The sequence below is a fragment of the Myotis daubentonii genome, chromosome 2 (genome assembly GCF_963259705.1).
Source record: "Myotis daubentonii chromosome 2, mMyoDau2.1, whole genome shotgun sequence".
In the NCBI taxonomy this organism is placed as follows: domain Eukaryota; kingdom Metazoa; phylum Chordata; class Mammalia; order Chiroptera; family Vespertilionidae; genus Myotis; species Myotis daubentonii.
This window is the reverse complement of record NC_081841.1, coordinates 25,635,154-25,648,822: the sequence shown is the minus strand read 5'-3', so window position 1 is coordinate 25,648,822 and position 13,669 is coordinate 25,635,154. Positions and strand designations below refer to the sequence as shown.

At 43.6% G+C, this 13,669-nt stretch overlaps 1 protein-coding gene across 6 annotated transcripts in view; it reads left to right on the top strand.

Moving 5' to 3' along the window:
• The window catches only part of DUSP16 (dual specificity phosphatase 16), a 101,708-nt gene that overhangs the window by 66,556 nt on the left and 21,483 nt on the right, over positions 1–13,669 (top strand). The gene's annotated exons all lie outside the window — the stretch shown is intronic.

Below are 13,669 nucleotides of genomic sequence, written 5' to 3'. Positions count from 1 at the left end.
AGGGCCGATAGGGGAGTTGGGGCACCACACCCTGTCACACTCAGGGCAGGGCTGATGGGGAGGTTATGGCTTTACCCTGTCACACACAGAGCAGGGCCTGTGGGGGGCGGTTGGGGCGCAGCCATATATCACACACAGAACAGGGCTGATCAGGGGGTTGAGGCGCCGCCACTGTCACACTCAGGGCAGGGCTGATGGGGAGGTTATGGCTCTACCCTGTCACACACAGAGCAGGGCCCGTGCGGGGGGGGGGGGGGGGGTTGGGGTGCCACACCCTGTCACACACAGAGCCTCAGGGCGATCAGGGGGTTGGGGAGCTCCCCCTATCAGGCACAGAGCAGGGTTGATCAGGGGGTTGGGGCGCCTTCCCCTGTCACGAACAGAGCAGGGCGGATAGGGAGGTTGTGGCTCCGCCCCCTGTCACACACGGAGCCGCAGGGCGATCAGGGGGTTTGGGCGCTGCCCCCTGTCACACTGATCCCGGTGCCAGGAGGCCTCGCGGCTCCGCTGATCCTGGTGCCGGGAGGCATATTACCCTTTTACTATATAGGATAGAGGCCTGGTGCACGGGTGGGGGCCGGCTGGTTTGCCCTGAAGGGTGTCCTGGATCAGGGTGGGGGTCCCGCTTGGGTGCCTGGCCAGCCTTGATGAGGGGATGATGGCTGTTTGCAGCTGGTCACACACCCTTCAGGGTGGGGGTCCCCAGAGGTGCCTGGCCAGTTTGGATGAGGGGCTGAGGGCTGTTTTCAGGCTGGCGGGTGACTGAAGCTCCTAACCGCTCCTTTTTTCCTTTTTTTTATTTTATTCTGGGCCAGCTTTAACTCTGAGGCTTGGCTCCAGCTCTTAGGCCTTGGCCGCTGAAAGCAGGTGTCTGGTTTTTTTTGGGTTCTATAATCGAACCACTGTTTCAACTCCAGCTCTGAGATCCCAGCTGGCTGAAAGCAGGTTTCTGGGGTTTTGTTTAGCTTCTATATTTGTAACAATGTTTCAAACTGTAAGCTCAGAGGCCGGCAGCGGCAGGCGGGGAACGTTGGAGTCCTCCATCACTGAAGCAAGCAAGCCTCATGTTCGCTTCAAGTTGCCTGACTGCCGGCCGCCATCTTGGCTGGCAGTTAATTTGCATATCACCCTGATTAGCCAATGGGAAGGGTAGGGGATGTACGGCTAATTACCATGTTTCTCTTTTATTAGATAGGATAATGTTTTTGTTGATTTTAGAGAGAGAGGAAAGGGGAGGGAGCGAGAAACATTGATTGCATGCCCCCTACTGGGTATCCAGCCCCCAAACCCAGGTATAGACCCTGATCTCTCAGTGCATGTGACCTCTCAATGCATGGGATTATGCCCATCCACTGATCCAGGGATTATTTTATATTTTTAATGTAATTATGATTATATCACTCTCCAGTTTAATATACATCAGTGCTCTTAGGATAAATTCTGAAATCCTTAACTGACTCACAAGGCCCTACAGTGGCTGGCTCCTGCCTAACTTCATCTTGTGTTACTTTAAGCCCTCAGTTTGTTTTTTGTTTGTTTATTGTAGCTCCGCAGGCCTGTCTCAGTGCTCCAATCTCCCTGGGCCTCTCCCCCACCCACCTCTGTGTCTCCTGCTGGATTCGTTGAGATTGTCAAGCCTTCCCTAGCTACCAGGCAAAGTTGGTTTCCACTGTTACGTACACTCCTTTGGCCACCTACCATAATTAGTTAATTATTCATCTAATTATTTGGTTAATGTGTATCCCACTAAACTGACAATTCCAGAGAGGGCTTCCATCTTGGTCACCACTGTCCCCTTTACCCAGCACTGTGTACAGCTCATAGTAGGTGCTCATTAAATGTCTCTTTGAACTTACATGTGAACCCTATGGACAGGTACAGTCGACTTCCTTACTGCTCTATGAAGCCACCAGGGAAATGTGCAGCTGGACAAAGAGGACAGTTGATAGAAGTGGTCTTATGGGAGAGTCTGCTTTGGGGATTAGAAAGCTTTGACCTTCATATAGAAAGGCCTGAGAAGTGAGTTATATGGTGATTCAGGGACAGTTTACAAGTTAGTCAATTTGATTCTTAAGAGTCATTCTGCAGAGACCAGATTCAAATTTCTTTTTCCTCTTGACTAATAGCATTATCTCCTGATTGACAGTCTCATTGTGTTGTGCCCTGGGCTGGTCACGTGGACATATCCAGCAGCCACTTCATCCTCATCTGGGGTGACCATGGAGGTGTTACTGGACTCTCTAGACTTAGGGGCATCAAAGAAAAATTTCCTCTCTCCATCTGTCATGTACAGTTCCCTGGATGAGGCAGAAGCACATGGAGGGTGTGCATAGAAAATGTTTTTCTTGCCCTGTGCTACCTCTCTCACTCTGAGCGTCTCCGAGGGCATTGTGGTCTAGGAATAGGAAGCAGTTTCTGGGCCCCCACCCTTGCCCGCATAGCTTTCTGCTTTGAATGGAATCAGGAAATCCTTTTGAAAACCAAAAATATACAAGACTTATATCCATCAACAGCTATTCATTGTAACAAGGAAGGATTCAATAAACACTTATTGAATTCTAATTATGTGCCAAGCACTGTGCTAAATGCTGAGGTGATTACAAACAAAGGAGTGTGAGATGTAATTCTTATCCACATGAAATTCACAATGTATTATAGCTGGAGAAATAAGAGGTCACAGCACACACACGTAGATAATTCACAGGACTCGGTCAGTGGTAATACTCATTGCCAGATGATAGCTATCCATTTTATACAAGTTCTAAGTTGGCAAGGCCATATCTGGATACACTCACTGGTCAGGGAAGATTTTTTTAAATATTTTTTATTGATTTCAGAGAGGAAAGGATAAGGGGAGAGAGAGATAGAAACATCAATGATGAGAGAAAATCATTGAGCAGTTGCTTCTGCTGGGGTCCAACCCCAGCAGGTCCAGGGGTCCCCAAAGGTGTGGACGGAGTCGGCGAAGAAGGAATGACACGGAGACAGCATTCAGTTGATCAGCAGCCTAGCCAGGATCCCTAGCCAGGATCTCCAGCCAAGTTCTGTTCAGGATCTCCAGCGAAGTTCTGCTTAGGATCTCCAGCCAGGTTCTGTGTCCATGTTCTCTTGCTAGGTTCTCCAGCCAGGTTCTCCAGGTTCTCCAGCCAGGTTCTGTAGCCATGTTCCCTCGCTAGGTTCTCCAGCCAGGTTCAGTCACCAGGTTCTAGTCAGGTTCTCTTGCCATGTTCTATCCAGGTTCTGTCTCCAGTTTCTGTGGCCAGTTTCTGTCCAGGATCTTTTGCCATGTTCTCTCCAGCGAAGTTCTTCTGTCTCTAGGTTCTGTGTAGGTTCTGTGTCTAGGTTCTGTGTCCTGTTGTCTTGTTACATCTGTATTTGTACCAGTTGATTCCAATCCTATCAATCTCTATTCCAAAGGTTAGGGCGTTTCTTATCTCCATTCCAGGGAGTAAAGATTATGTAGCTGAAGCATGATTGTTCGTAGTTAAAGTGATTAATTACCCGCCTGGCCCTTAGTTAAGGGGTTTTATTCCCTCCCTAACTTTAGGAGAAAATCCCTACCTGGGGAAACAACCTTTCTCAGAGAGGTGACCTTGGTTAAAACACATAATGCCAAGAAGCTGAGAAAACATATTAAGAACAGTATGCCATATATGCCAGGTCCCTTGAAACAGCAAAGATGGACCGGCTCCCGGCATGCCTCCTGCACACCCCCTATTGGAGATTGAGCCTGCACCTTGGGCATGTGCCCTGACCAAGAATCAAACCATGACCTCCTGGCTGGTTCATAGGTTGATGCTCAACCATGCTGGCCAGGCAGAGAATATTTTTTTAATGCAACAGAATAGAATTGGAACTATCTTAGAGCAACTCACATAGTAAGGAAGATTATATTGTGAAACTTGTTTCAGTGGTGAGTGTATGTAGGTGTTCAGAAGGTTTTAACAAAAAATGTATTGGTCATAGTAAAAATGAAATATACTGCTGTAGAAGAGGTGTGACTTGTGCTTGCCTGTGCTTTGGAAGGAAATATAAAATGGATTGGAAAGCCTGAATTGCCAAAGGCAAGGGAAAATTAGGTTGGATAATAGATTGGGAATAGATTATGAAGGGTCTTAAATGTCTGGCTAAAAATTTTGGGCTTTATTCTATTTGGGAGCAGAGAATACATCAAAACTTTATTTTAGGATTCTTAATCTGGCAGCAGAGTGGAAACAGAACAAGTGGCGCAGAGGGAGCTACTACTGAAGTTATCTAAGAATGAGGTGCAAAGATGGAGGACTAGAGTGGTAGCAGGAAAATGCAAAGGAAGGGACAGATAGAAAAGACTGGGAGAATGGCACTAACATGAAAGGGATACAGAATGAAAGAGAAGGAGATATGGCTTTGTATTTATTTTAAAAGCGTCAATAAGTCTCAGAATGAACATGACCAAAGGAGGCTGAAAATGTTAGACATGAAGCCCCAAAATACAGACTTGGAAATCTTTGATTTTCAGGTGAAAATGAACAAATGTGATCTCCTCCTTCCATGCTGAAGCCTTTTAAATCCCTCCTTCTCAGGAAGTCTCAGGATATTCTTTGCTTGGCTATTGTCTCGTATGCTTAAAGTCACTAGAGAAAACCAGTCAGTGAACTTGGCTCACCTATTGTTGATTTATTCAGCCAAGTGGTAGATTCTGGCCATATTCCTATTCCTTTTGATTGGTTATTTTGGTTGCATTTTTAGACCAATCCTTGTTTGAGGGCATGTATTAAGAGTCGTGTGTGTGTGTGTGTGTGTGTGTGTGTGTGTGTGTGTGTTTAAAGAGGAGGAATTTCTGGGCATAGTTATTTATTGCCAATTTGACATGTCAGTAAAATAGTAAAAATATCATTATATCTTCTGAGAACTCTTTACTAAATGACACTTTTGGATTTTGCCAATGGAATTGATCTAGATAATATTATCTTGAGGAACAATAAGAAATTATAGGGAATTATAAATTGCATTATTTTAGCATTTAGTGATTGTTTTACAATAGTACTTTGAAAATTTTGACTCATTCGTTATATATGTGATTATTGTGTTAATTCAAAAATTAGATTAGATAGAATTTCTCATTCCCCAACTGTGTCAGGTGAGAGTTGTATGATTATTTATGGGACACATTTTAGGAGGTAGAAGCTACTTATTAGACTTCCTGGAGGGTCTCTACAGAAATGCATATGTGATCACTTTCCTCTTGAGTGGATGGAATGGTTGGGATGAGTTTAAAACTAATGCTTTATATAATTTGAGATTTTTCTCTTCAGAGCTGTTTATTGCTTCAGGGCTGCTCAGTGGAGGGTTGAGTAGATAGAACACAGATGGAGTGCTGCTGATGTTATCGAGAAAAGCATGCCATTTCTCTACCTTTTTTTAAATTGTTGCTCAAACCCGTGTGGCTTGACTTACCCAGACCAACGTATATGCATTGAAATATTACAGTTACATATTTTTGTTTGGTTTCTTTGGGGGTACAAAATTATGTTGCCTTTATTTTTGTTTTCATTTTATTTAACTAGTTTCAACTCTCCATGTATACAGTCTGTGGACCCTGGAAGAATTGTAATCATAGTTTAGTCTGTTTTTAAGTAGCTAGAGGACAAAGTTGCCTGAATCAGTCACTTCAAACTAAAGCAGAAAATAATTACTCTTAATAACAATTACAACACTTTGTTGTGAAATATGCATTTCAGCATTTCAATTTTTAATATTAGGGTTGTCTCCTTTGTACAGTAGCAAAGCAGCAGATTTTTATTTTTGGTATGGAGAGAACTATACTTTTCTTTACAGGTGCAGTGTATACTCCGCTTAAATCCTCCATACATTCTAGAATCAGGAAATGAATGGGTTATATTTATGTCACAAAAAGGGGGTCTTTGTTTTTTAAAGGATTAAACGATGTGAGAGCTATACTTAAAAATTATGAAACTATATAAATTATGTGAACATTATTTAATATGCAGAAATTAAATTTGCTTGTGACTTTTTAGAAAAATGTCTTTCATAATGTAGAGCTTTGTTGTAATACTATTTTTGTATGGAGCCATGGAATCCATTCACAAAATGGGAGGGAGTTGCCTGTAATGCTTCCTTCCCACTTTGGGCAGCTCTGATACCTATTTGCTTAAGTGGAGAAGTTGTTTCTCCCTGCAGGGAACCAACTCTAAAGCAATGGAATTAACTTTTATTTATAAGGGATAGAGGTCCATCACTAAGTTGTAGTAAAGTACTACTTTTGTTTATGTGTAAATATTCTTTGATTATAAGAAGAACATTGTGATTTATAACTGATTGCAAGGGTCAGAGGGAGGAGAAAAGAGTGACTAATTGTAATTGTTTAGTTAGTAGAGTTGAGATATGTATTGTATTTTACTTGTCAGGTTTTTTTCCCTCTGAAAATTGAATGGTGCTCATTGGCTTTTACAGAAAAAATGGTATTTATGATTGGAATTGTGAAGGTGGTGCACTTAAAGGAAGGAGGGTTTTTTGTTGTTGTTGTTAAATTAGAATAGAGTGATAGATAAATTATGAATGCCTTAAAGCTATATGAAATGTTTTCTCTGTCCAAAGTAATACATGTTTTTATTTATAAACTTGCATGATACTGGTTGGATTTGTGGAAGACTAACAAACAGAAATATGGGCCCAGCCGCGGTGGGTCAGTGGTTGAGTGTCCATCTATGAACCAGGAGGTCATAGGGCACATGCCCAGGTTGCAGTCTCAATCCCCAGTAGGGGGCATGCAGAAGGCAGCCAATCAGTGTTTCTTTCTCATCATTGATGTTTCTATCACTCTCTCCCTATCCCTTCCTCTGGGGGGAGGAGGGGAGGAAAAAAAAAAATATATATATATATATATATATATATATATATATATATATATATATATACACACACACACACACACACACACACACACACACACATACACACACATATATATAATATGGATTTAAACATTGCAGTTCGTCCGCCTGTCCATCCAGATCTGTAGAGTTGAACATGTGTGCACATCTCTGTCTGCCAGGGAAAAATAATGGAGAATAGCAACTGCAGCCATTCCTAGATTCAGGTCTAAGGGCACATATATGGGCCATATGACTTTTTATTTTCTACATTCCCAGATGATAAACATCATAAAATCTAGGGATAGGAACAATTTGGTAAGATTGGATGGCAAATCAAGTCCTTGAATGAATAACTTTAAAAAAATTTTTAAAACTTGTTCAAGAAGCTTATCAGTGTTTCTGTACTGCTTTTAACAGCAAACAAGAAGGATAATGAACTGATGTTATGTCTTCCTGTAATGTAACTAATGTGGAGTGTGGGACAGGCTGGAGCTATGATGGGGCGGATAAGGTGACTCTTTATTGTGTCAGCCATTTGTAACAAAAAGTTTATATAAACGAGTTGGACTTTTCGTCTTATTAGATTTAGTTTGTAAAAGGAAGTGGGACATTTTAAACATATTTCTAAACTGAGTTGCTGATGAGGCCACAGATAGTTTTTCAAGGGTTTGGGGAAATCAGGCAGTGTCTCATCTGCTGTTAATTAATGAAATGAAACTGGGGTCACTAGAGTACAACGATGAATGAAAGGTCAGTGAATGGAAAAAGCTGTCAATGAAGGAGGATGTCAGCAGAGTGGAACCTTGTCCTAGATAAAGATCAGGGAAAATGTGCCCTTTGGCTGAGGTCGAGTTTTTTGCAAGTGACTTGGAGCTGTGGTTTGGGACATTTCAAGACAGACTGAACACTAAATGAATGCTCTGTTAACTATTTTAAGGCTGTTGCAATTTGTGCTGGAGATTAGTTGAAAAGAAGATTTGTAAAAAAGAGGATTCTTTTTGTTTTATAGTGTGTTTAACAATGTGTTATTGCTGTTTTGTTTGCATTTTGGGTTTAGTTTGGGGTCCAACTGCGGGTTTCTTTCTCTCATTTAATTCTTTTCTCTTAGAATTTTCTAAAGCCACACTCACTTTTGAGGTTCACTGAAGTTAAAGTGATTAGGGTCACTGTACTCACCTATGGTGGAGCTGGGCCTGCACTCTCAGTTCAGGAATGTTACAGAATGTGTCCCCTCTGAAAGTTGTCCTTAGGGTGGCCCAAACCCACCGGGAAGTAGCTGCAGCTTCACCACCGTGCTCTTAAAGCAACCAGAGACTCAGTGTGTGTTTCAGCGCTTTCATGTGAAGTGCACTCTCGGGTGTCTCCGGTCATGTCAGACCTCCTTCCCTTTCCTCTGTCATTAGAGCTTTTGAACCACACATCTTTGGGGAAACAAGCTCTTCCATCTGTTTGAGAGAGGCCCATGCCATTTTTAGCCTGGTATTGAGACCTGGCAGGGCACGGCCTGTGAGGGGAGGACTCCGTGGTCGTCAGCAAGACTGTCCCACACCCAAGAGAGGGCTGATCTGTAATATTTAGAGCAGTGGTTCTCAACCTGTGGGTCGCGACCATCGGAAAACACATATATAATTACATATTGTTTTTGTGATTAATCACTATGCTTTAATTATGTTCAATTTGTAACAATGAAAATACATCCTGCATATCAGATATTTGTGATTCATAACATTAGCAAAATTAAAGTTATGAAGTAGCAACGAAAATAATTTTATGGTTGGGGGTCACCACAACATGAGGAATTGTATTAAAGGGTCTCGGCATTAGGAAGGTTGAGAACCACTGATTTAGAGAGTGATATAGCACAGCGATTGGTATGGTACAGCTCGAGCCAGACTGCTGGGGCTCGTGTCCTAGCTCTGCCAGCTAGTATCTGCTGTCTTTCTGAACCTTTTAAAAAATCTGTAAAAGGGGTATAATAATAGCATCTACCTCATAGGGTAGTTGTAAAGATTGAATAAATACTTGTAAAGTGCTTAGAGCAATGCTTGTCACATAGTAAATGCCTGATAATTTTCTGGTTACTTACATTAGTTATAAGTATGATTACTTACACATTTAAAATGGAATTCAAGCCAAGTTTCCTTGGATTGTCTGTTTTCTCTTTTCTCTGAGACCATTTATTAGAATATTATCTTCTTGGATTTAAATGAGAGATCATCCCATGAACTGTTTGGAGTCAGAATAGAAAAAAAAGAAAACTGCCCTTTAGAGAAACAACAGAACCACAGAAGTTAATAGAAGTTAAAATTTAAACTCCTACAGCAGTGATGGCGAACCTATGACATGCGTGTCAGAGGTGACACGCGAGCTCATTTTTTTTTTGGTTGATTTTTCTTTGTTAAATGGCATTTAAATATATAAAATAAATATCAAAAATATAAGTCTTTGTTTTACTATGGTTGCAAAGATCAAAAAATTTCTATATGTGACATGGCACCAGAGTTAAGTTAGGGTTTTTCAAAATGCTGACACACCGAGCTCAAAAGGTTCGCCATCACTGTCCTACAGTTAAGTTATAATAAAAAATAGAGGCCTGGTGCATGAATTCGTGCACAGGTGGGGTCCCTTGATTTGGCTGGTGATTGGGTTGATCAGGGCCATCTCGCGGGGGAAGGGACTGTGGAAGGTTGGCTGGTCAGCGCCAATGGGGGCCAGCCAGCCAGGGGGAGGGGCCACGGGATGTTGGCTGTGGGAGCGCACTGACCACTAGGGGGCAGCTCCTGCGTTGAGCGTCTGCCCCCTGGTGGTCAGTGTGATAGTGACTGGTTGACCGGTCATTCAGTCGCTTAGGCTTTTATATATATAGATATATATATAGATAGTGCCTGTCAGTTATTTTGCTGGGTAGGTGTAAGCTAGGTAAAGAATGATGAGACTCTTAACATTTGTTATAAGAACTACTTTGGGGTGGGGAACCTCATGTATTATGCAGTTATGTTGAAAAGGAACAAAATTATAAATCCTAAACAGTGACACTCATATGCATGCCAATGTTGGCTGGCCCCCTTTTTTGAGATTGTATGTGGGTTGTACTTTCAGGTGTAGGAATTCTAATTGATTTTATTTCAGTAGTTGCAGTGGCCCCAGTATAGCGTTTCCTTAAGTGTGAGTTCCATTAGCATTCTATACATTTTAGGAGGAGGAATGAGTGAGGGAATTCCATGATCAAAAAAGTTCGGGAAACTATTTGAGTTCAATGAAATTGCTGTAAACTAGTTTCTTTGGAGATATTTTTTGGAGCCTTTGATATGCTAATGTGTGCTGTGACACTCCCAGGGACATGTGATATGCTGTATTTCTCTTACTTTTTGGACCAATATCTTGTCTGTCAACTTCCTGCAGGACACCAGTGCTCTGGAGCACATTTTGGGAAATGTAACCTTAGAAGCACGGTTGTTAGTTTTTTTTTTCACCTTTTGTCTCTCGTGAATCCTAACAATGTGAAGCAAAACAAGTTGTGGACAAAGGTTGGAGGAAGGCTTCCTGGATATGAGGCTAGAACAGGGGTGGGCAAACTTTCTGACTCGAGGGCCACAATGGGTTCTTAAACTGGACCGGAGGGCCGGAACAAAAGCATGGATGGAGTGTTTGTGTGAACTAATATAAATTCAAAGTAAACATCATTACATAAAAGGGTACGGTCTTTTTTTTTTTTTTTTTAGTTTTATTCATTTCAAACGGGCCGGATCCAGCCCGCGGGCCGTAGTTTGCCCACGGCTGGGCTAGAAGATCCTAAATGAATGATCACTATCTATACTAATAAAAGAGTAATATGCTAATTAGACCAGGAGACCTTCTGGAGATCTTTTGGATGTCCTTCCGGACAAAGCCAGGGGCTTGGCCAGTCTGCAAGCTGCCCCCAAACAGCCCTCAGCCCTTCGCCCAGGCCTGCCCTGCCCCCCCAGTGGGGACCCCCACCCTGATGGGGGCGTAGCCGGCCTGCAACCCCCCCCCCCCAGCCCTTCGCCCAGGCTGGCACCGCCCCCAGTGGGGACTCCCACCCTGATCCGGGACCCCCTTTAGGGCAGACCAGCCGGCCCCCACCCGTGCACCAGGCCTCTATCTATACTAATAAAAGGGTAATATGCTAATTAGACCAGGAGACCTTCCGGACGTCCTTCTGGACAAAGCCATGGTGGCGGGGCTGAGGCAGAGGCGGTTAGGGGTGATCAGGCCAGGAGGGGAGGGCAATTGGGGGTGATCAGGCCAGTGGGGGGGGCAGTTAGGGGCAAGCAGGCCAGCAGGGGGGGCAGTTGGGGGCAATCAGCTCGTCAGTGGTGGGCAGTTCAGGGTGAGCAGGCCAGTGGGGGGGCAGTTGGCGATGAGCAGGTCGGCAGGGGGACCAGTTGGGGGCAATCAGGCAGGCAAGGGGACAGTTGGGGGTGAGAAGGCTGGTGAGAGGGACAGTTGGGGGTGAACAGGCAAGCAGGCAGAGTGGTTAGGGGTGGTCAGGCAGGCAGGCAGGTGAACAGTTAGGAGCCAGTGGTCTCAGATTGCGAGAGGGATGTCCGACTGCTGGTTTACCGAGGGGTCCCAGATTGGAGAGGGTGCAGGCCGGACTGAGGGACACCCCCCCACACCCATGCACGAATTTCGTGCACCGGGCCACTAGTATAGAAATAATCATTACTGATACCTGTGGAGTGCTTACTATGTGCCAAGCACAAAGCACTTAGATGTATTGAATAAGTCAGGGGTCCTCAAACTACAGCCCGCGGGCCACATGCAAATACAAATATTGTATTTGTTCCCGTTCTGTTTTTTTACTTCAAAATAAGATATGTGCAGTGTGCATAGGAATTTGTTCATAGTTTTTTTTTAAACTATAGTCCAGCCCTCCAACGGTCTGAGGGACAGTGAACTGGCCCCCTGTTTAAAAAGTTTGAGGACCCCTGGACTAAGTTAATGCTCTCAACAACTCTATAAGGTAGATATGATCATTATCCCTACTTACAGATGAGGAGACTAATAGCCAGAGGGCTTAAGTAACTTGCCCAAATCAGGCAACTAGAAAGGGGTGAAGCCAGAATGTGAACTTGGGTACAAGAGCCTGGTGTTCTTATTTTTTCTGCTGCACGATCGTGGGCGTGTATGTGTGGTTTGTATGCTGTGTGCGTGCATGGTGGTGGGGGGGGGGGTGGTGGTGGTGATGGTGGTATTCCTGGATGAGAGAAGAGCATGAATGTGTGAAATAATGACTTTCGTGTAGCTGGAGGTCATGGTGCAAATGGTAAGAAATGAAACGATGAAACTGTACAGGTACAGGTCCCGAGGGTCTCATCTGTCACACACAGGAATTTGGGGTTTCTGTAGTGGAGCCACTTATTCTTTCCAGCAGGCTACCTTAACAGCTTTGGCAAGCAAACTGCTATGAGTAAAATAGTCCAGACAGCCAGGCGGGAGGCTAGGAATGCACACACACTCTTACATTTTGCAGGGGGGCTAGTGGTCACTGACTCCCGCCATCCTAGCTGGCTGCCTGTGGAACATATACCCAGCGCAGACAGTAGACACAGGAGTCTAGCAGATTATGCTTGAGTTGCACATAATTCAGGGGAAGCTGAGGGATGGCACTCTCTCCCTCTCCCTGTACTTCTGCAGTTTTGGAGGGCATATTTTGTATGCCTTCTGGAAGTGGACTAAATGCTAGTAGAATGTGACTCAAGAAAATGGATTTATGCATCTCATAAATATTTAACGAGATTTTAAGGTCTTACGGCTTGATCAAAGAGGTAAAAGTGGAGCTTCTGTGTCTTCTAATAAGACTTAACATGGTAATTGTTTTCTAATGAAAAGGTGTTAAAATATACAAGTCTTTTCTATGATCCAAATATCCTTAGTTCCTGAGTTTGAACTTAGTAGTGACAGTTTGGCTAGCAAGAAACTTATCTGAAAATTTATCAGAATCTACATGGCTCCTGGATTTGGATTTGGCTAGCAAAGAATACATGAAGACTTTGTACATTCTTTCTTTTCTCAGAGGAGGTGAGAGCGCCTCCTATGGCTAGATTTCTCTTCATTAAGAAGTGGCAAGATTGTGACTTCACGAAGGTCTTGGAGCAGATCATTATAAGAACAGGACTAGGAAAAAAAGGAATTCATCTGAGTCCGGGAATCTTGCCATGAGGCCCCCCTGTACCCTAACCAGTTAGGGTCTGTCAGCACTTCTTTATAGTGCTCAGCGGAATGAACAGGAGACCTCAGGAATCAGTGGTAATGATGGGAACCTTGACTAAGTACTCAGGGAATCCCAAGGGCTTGGCATAGACAGTATCGGTAAGGGTAGAGCGGAGTATGTTTCTGATACCTTTGCAATAAAAACCTGTACAATAGAAAGATTTAAACTTAATTCCAGAAAGAATTTTTAACTTGATTAGTTATATTTTGAAGAAATGTCATATGGCCCCAGTTCGCATTTTTTTTATATCCCCTTTTTGTTTCTGTGAATAATTGTCTTGCCTTGGTTACTTGCTATTTACCTTAAATACTCTTTACATTGCATGAAAAGCATTTGCACGAGGATGGGGAGCGGGGAGCAAATGTTGCAGGATGTGTGGAAGTGGAGAACGTGAGGAAGAGAAGAGGCATTCTGAGTGCCTTCGAGGTTTGCGCATCCCTGCTGTGGCCCCACGAGCTGAGACGTGGTGCTGGGTTGTGTGTCAGGCCCAGCAGTCAGCATGCAGACTGGAATAGGTGGGAGTGTTTCCATTTGCATCGATGGGATTTAAATTTTT